Source organism: Mya arenaria, chromosome 15, assembly GCF_026914265.1.
Source record: "Mya arenaria isolate MELC-2E11 chromosome 15, ASM2691426v1".
Taxonomy (NCBI): Eukaryota; Metazoa; Mollusca; class Bivalvia; order Myida; family Myidae; genus Mya; species Mya arenaria.
In genome coordinates, this window is record NC_069136.1 from 19,221,817 (window position 1) to 19,228,784 (window position 6,968).

Genomic DNA, 6,968 nt, shown 5'->3' on the forward strand with positions numbered 1-6,968 from the left:
AGTCAAGATAAGTAAAGGAAATATTTTAGAAACCTGTCAATTTTTATTAACAATTGAGGTTTTTACATTGGGTTTAATATATCCAAACATGCATTATGTAAGCACATATAGTAAACGACTTTGTATGCATTCTGATAGCTAAACCATATCTGACAAAGCAGTTAAGTAAAAATGTCTCCAAATACGGCTCCTTTTAAAGTAAAAGTATACTACATGTATACTGAAACATAAACTAAGTGAGGAGCAAAATCAACATGGACAAATATTTATGTTAAAGTCTAAAATAGCCACATGTATTTGAAGATATGTTTAGTGAATCACTCAAACAATTGGTGTGATAATTAGGACATACAATGAGGATAACAGAGCTCGCACATTGTGATAACAGTGTTACTTTTTCCAAGGATGATTGAAATTAGTTTAACATAATGAATACCAAGTTGGAAATAACATTTTTGACAATAACATAGGAGGGAATGAGAGATCGGCTACATCAACAAGTTCTGCACAAGCACATGACAGCGATTGTCTGCTGTTTTTCAGTCGATCAAGGGACATTACACGTATTTTAACAGGTTAGAGTTATAGGGCTTAAAACGTGTGGCCCATTTGTCAACTTTTTAATTGTTTTCAAGTTACGACCAAAATGTATGTTTTTGCACAATGACTACGGCGCCAAGTCTATGACCATACATCAGCATTTCCCTGACAGCCTCTACATACAAGTACATGTATAGCAGGTAAAATTGGCAAATTTAAAGAAAATAAAATCAATGCTAAACTAAAATTTCTCATTCATAAATGTAAATGTCTCTGGGAAGAAAAAAAAACGAATAGCGACAGGAATATAAATACTACAACACAATTATGAAGTCTAAATAGTAAAAAGACGTACAGTTTTTAGTTGTGCATCAATTATAAAACCAGATAGTACCACAGAAATAATATTACTGGAAACATTCAGGCAAATCAGAGATAATTATCCACACCCAGAAATAAGTACGTTTTGTTAGATACCCCCGATGCATCACTGCGCTATGTATGAAGTGTAACGAAAAAAGTACCGTGGTTTCGCACGATGTAAAGGAAGGAACACAAACATGCTTTTAGCTAAAAATAAGCTCCGCTTGCGCTATTATTCACTTATTCACAATGAAACCATATTATCGACATGCGTATTGTACAACATGTATTGTATATGGCTTATAGAACCTGTATTCAAAATAAACAATCTTCAATATTTATAACATGTTTTACTGGCTACAATAAAAAAACCAATCATGCATTTGTAAGCATTTAGGAAGCGATGTAATGAAAACTTTTTATGATAACAATGAACTTGATACCTTTCAAAATGTTCGAGACGCTGATGATAATTTTATTGAAGTTGTTTGACATATTTCTGTCATGTTCTTCATAAGGTAAAGGACAATCAACTACGATTTTTAAATCTTACTTTGAGCGAACACACGCTATCTGAACTGTAAATAACAACCAGGGGATTTTTCTAACGTGGACTTTCAATCGGCTACAAATGAAGTCTTCGTAAACATGAATGCCAGTTGAACAGCAAAAATGTTACAACTGTTGATTTTCCTTTCCTTATTATATTTTTTCGTTTAAACCTGTTAAGTTGGAAGCGTAAATCGTATTATCAAAAGGCATTTTAACTTTACGTAGAGCGACCAAAGGCTATTGAAAACTCTAAATAACGAAACGTGGACTTGCAATCGGTGCCAATCAAAGTCTTCAAATACTTGCAAGTTGTAACATCTGCTACAACTGTTGAATTTCTCTTCTGATGACAATTTTCTCCTTGAGACCTGTTGAAGGCGTTATTGTATTAACATTAAATAAAATAAAAACATAACAGAGCATTTATTGTTAACTTGAACATATACAGTTCATCGTTATTACAATAACATAACACATGGCATGGTAATAGTTGGAAAATGTGAGAGTGCATTATACATATATAAATTATCAATGATTTCAACATGATAATAGGATTAAATAAGTATATTTGGAACATCTAAGCGTATACAGTAACACTGCGGTCGTTCGAAAACCGGCGGTCCCTCGAGGTCGGAGCTTGGTCCCGAACATTTTTCCTTCTATTTTCATATAAAATATACCTACGCTGCATCGAAACCTAAATATGTCGAGCAGTTGAGCAATTTAGTCGGTCCCAAGTACAAAAATCATGCACAAAACCTTATGGCTCCATCGACACTTTTTCCCGAACGCGTGTTCCAAAATAAACAAGTTGTTAAAATTTTCGCAAGTTGTAAAAATTGCAATGACAGTTGAAAGGCAATTTGATAAGGTGTGAAAAACCGTTTACTGTTTACGCATGACAGATAGTAGTTGATAAGGGCATTTGAGAAGATAATTATGAAAAGTTAATGACGAGAAGTTAATTGTGAGAAATGTAAACGAGTAATAAAAATATGAATAAACACTACCATATCGATCCAACATCGGAATCTCTGAAAAAAATGCCTTCTTGTCACTTTGCTTTGCAATATGGCAATTTTGTAAAAATAAACATTTCTATTTATTCATTTCTTGATATTTTTTGGACATTTTACATTTAGTATACATTTAGTAATTACGACAGCCTTTGAATATATGAGCGATTTCCACAACGCAACACATAATCGGTGTCTTAGTAAACAGTCGGTTTGACGACTTCAAACTTAAAATACACTGAGAGATAGTTCATAACAGACTGGAAAATTGAAATTCGGGTCGTTCGAAACATCGCTCGAGGTTTTGGCTCGGTCCCCGGAGTCCATCGCAGTTTCACTGTAATTAGTGTTGCTGCTTGTAAATAAAGGGTAAAAAAGAAATATTGCTTGACGCGCGGGTCTTGTTTAATAAAAACAGACACAATTTGGTTGTCTTACAGACACAATTTGGTTTTGCTTCATCGATTGATAACAATGTCGTAAAGCATCTTTGTTCGTTCTTTTACTGAGTTTTTATGAAACATATGTGTGTAAGAACTTTATAGTTGATAAGCAAATGGAAAAAAAACATAACGAGTATAATTGTCTTCATCTATTTCACATATACGTACAGTTTACTCTGGTATGACTGAGTATTAAAATGCTCATAATATATAACACATGTTAAGTAGCCATCTTGGATAAATCTACATACAGTCGAACCCCGTTGGCTCAAACTCCCAGGGACCGTCAAAAATACCTCGAGCCTCAGAAAATTCGAGCCAAACGGGAATGCTTACCTTCGGTCCTTTACATCCAGTTCGAGCCAACGAGGAATTCGAGCCAAGCGATTTCGAGCCAACGGGGTTCGAATGTATAAGCTAGTCAATTTGTCGTGCCATTAAAGGGAATTTTCAATTTTGATGTCTGGTGAGCCCATATATTTTTGGTATATTTGGAAGGATATTGCTTGCAGACTCTTTGTAGTTGTGTTATGTATGGAATTAGTGCGGTAATTACAAATAAATATGGCTGTTGATGCAAAATTTGATAAAATCGAATTTCAAAATTTTCGCCAAATTTTTTATAACACATAAACGTGTAACAAAATATGTATGTATACACTGAGTCTCAAAATAAAAAATATAAAAAAATTGGAACATTTCTGTTTCGGTCATTCAAACCAACTGTGTGCGCTGTGGAAGGTCCTTAAAGATTTTGCAGTTTGTATTTTTATGCTAAAATTCATTGACAACTGAAATCGAACGTGAAAATGAACATCTTTGCTATCGTACAATGCGTAGAATTTTTTTTATTTTTGTTTTGGTATGTATACATGTATTTAAACAAAAATCGTGTACTTCAATTGAAACGTTTTCAAATGATACCACAAGATAATGGGGTCTCAATGCTTCAAAAATTTACATTGTAGGGTATCGGACTACCACGAATTATACGAATAACTTACTACAAACGTGCATGCAGCCCTCGATCAAACGGAATGCCATTATATAACAGATATGATCTGAAAAATAACGCGGGCCTTTAATAAAAGAGTCCATCATGTCGGCGCCCATATTGAACGCGTGTTTTCAAGTTACATATTTAATTGAACATTGTTTTGTAATAGAATGAGTCTACAGAGCGTAATAATTATTTAGTCTATCGCCGGCGGCCTAATCACCTTTTTGTATCTTCAAGCCTGTTTAGGAGGTTAATTCCGAAGCTTGCCGGAGATGGCAAAGTTGTTAAGATTGGCTCTCGATATGAGTTGTATGCTCTTGCTTAAGGCCGGTTGACTTTGGCAGTTGATCGGCTTATAACACGACCACACTGAGTTATTGTCGACTGTAATTTCTGGTGGTTTATTTAAGAACACTTCAATCAGTGATGCATTAAAAATTGGTTTATATAAATGTTTTCCTTCTTAATGACTATAAGTGTTAAATTATATTTTTAGTATAGCGGAATTGAATTCAGTATTTACATGTATATGTGTCTGCATGTATAGATAAGACCTTTAGGGGAATCTTCTCCACCAAAAGTACGACAAAATATTGTTAGATCACGAATTTAAATTAAATACTAAGCAAGTGAAAGAAATAGAATTACAATTCTGACTGTTATATATGCCTAGAATAATATTTCCAGCCCGAAAATATTGTTTCAAAGAAATCTCATTCGGCCAAAAAAGTCCTTTGTTTCCACTCACATTTCCAATAGACGCAGGGTTTGTAGGTATTGGAGAAAATGGGATTCTGTACCAAACCGACCTATGTCAGTGTATATCACTATTGTAGTACCTTTTAAATATATAAAATGATAAAATATTAATATGTTCAATCAATCAATAATATATCATTAACAAAGGTCAGCATTTCGCCGTACATATGTTTATCATTAACAAAGGTCAGCATTTCGCCGTACATATTTTTATCATTAACAAAGGTCAGCATTTCGCCGTACATATTTTTATCATTAACAAAGGTCAGCATTTCGCCGTACATATTTTTATCATTAACAAAGGTCAGCATTTCGCCGTACATATGTTTATCATTAACAAAGGTCAGCATTTCGCCGTTTATTTTTATCATTAACAAAGGTCAGCATTTCACCGTACATATGTTTATCATTAACAAAGGTCAGCGTTTCGCCTCACATATGTTTATCATTAACAAAGATCAGCATTTCGCCGTTTATGCTTATCATTAAGAAAGGCCAGCCTTTCGCCGTACATATGTTACCCATTGACAAAGGTACTCGATTATAATCAGTGTTGTGCCAAAATGTTTTTCATACAGTTATGACCAAGATTCACAATATTCTCTTTTCTGTCTTGGCGCATAAAAATAAACACTAGTGTCATTTGAATGTTCGAATTAAGATAATAGAAGGGTAGTTATGATTGTAATCAATGACAGTCATACTGTTGTAGAAGCAAGCCCAACAACGACAGCATCAGCAGCAACATCAGCGTCAACGACAGCTGCAGCAACACAGGACTCAACAACATCCGATAACGTGAGTTACTTGCTCATTTTGTAAGAGTTTTGTTCAATTTTAGAGTACAGTTGTTGTTGGTCCAGCAAGGTTTTGCGATTTTTTTAAATTTTGTCTTTTTTAGTTTCGATTGCCTTCGTACTGTTGTTATGCTAGTTTTGTTATTTTATAGATTATTTTCTATTTGGATGTATGAATACTCAAGCTGCAATGCAGAATAATTTAAATGTATTGGCAGTTTTCTATCTGTAATGTTTAAGGATAAAAGCAGAAGCAATAGCTGATGCAACCGGAGCCCTAGTTATTGAAATTAAACATGAGCGTGAAGAACGGTTTAAATAATTTATATCACGACTGCGGTGATTGACGTAATTATTCTATATGGTTTTAAAGTGACAATCTTATTCAAAATTAGTACATACACATGTATAATAAACATAACTTTTGAGTGATAAACCTTTAACTACTTAATAAATAATGTATTTATGGAAAATATTAATTACTGATAACAAGATTGTAACCGTGTATTTAATAGCTGAAAACGCAAAAAAATATCAAATGATTGGTGAGTGCTAAAAGATTTACTGTGATCTTCTATCGTGTCATAAGGTAGAAATATCGTGTTTTCTGCACCTTTCTTTTAAATTAAACTCGATATTCTTCTAAGTACTATTGCTTTCGACATGTATTCATCCTTTTTGGTAAATGAAAACTGTTTTCAATTGTTTTAATTGTGGTTAATCTTACTTGTGAGTAATAGTGCATCTTTAAAGACAGCGTTCAACGTTAGTAGCGTGTAAGTAAGTACCGTTGTTATTTATACGCAGTCAACAAATTGCAATGGTACTTCCGAATTTACCGTTCTTAAATGGGAGATTATGCATATATAAAAACAACGAAAATACTGTCCAACATGATACACATCACAGATGCATGATTGTGATGATTTGATTAAATATATTATCCCACTATGGACGATGTTTAGCCGGTATCGGTGTATCAAATATGTTTCAAGTTAGTAATGGACACTCACTGAACCTAGTCCAATAAGATTCAATGTCCATTTATAACGCCAGGGCCCATTTAGACAGGGTGCATGAAGCTTAGTTATACATTTGAACTAAAAGGGCAGTCTGAAAACCTTACAACTGCTATTCGTGTCGTTTACTTGACTTTCGCTTGTCATTTTGATAATGATGTTTGTATCCCTAGAGACCTAATTTGAGCGTCATGCAAACAATGTAGGCTTCGTAAGCTGCAAAAGAGTATTGGCTTATGTGTGTGCTCGTATTTAACCATATATTGACCATGTCCCTGAACAGTATGGATACTAAGCACCATGGTCCATTATTAAAGGCTTTTGCATTTTCTGTTCAAATGAATGTTGTTCAGTGTTACAAGTCCTACAATAGAAATGATTTGCAATGTTCAGTTATTTAATATTAATAATAGTATCTAAAGGTAAGATTTTTGTTAATATTTTAAGTCTTTTAAACAAAAATATAGATTGATATCCAC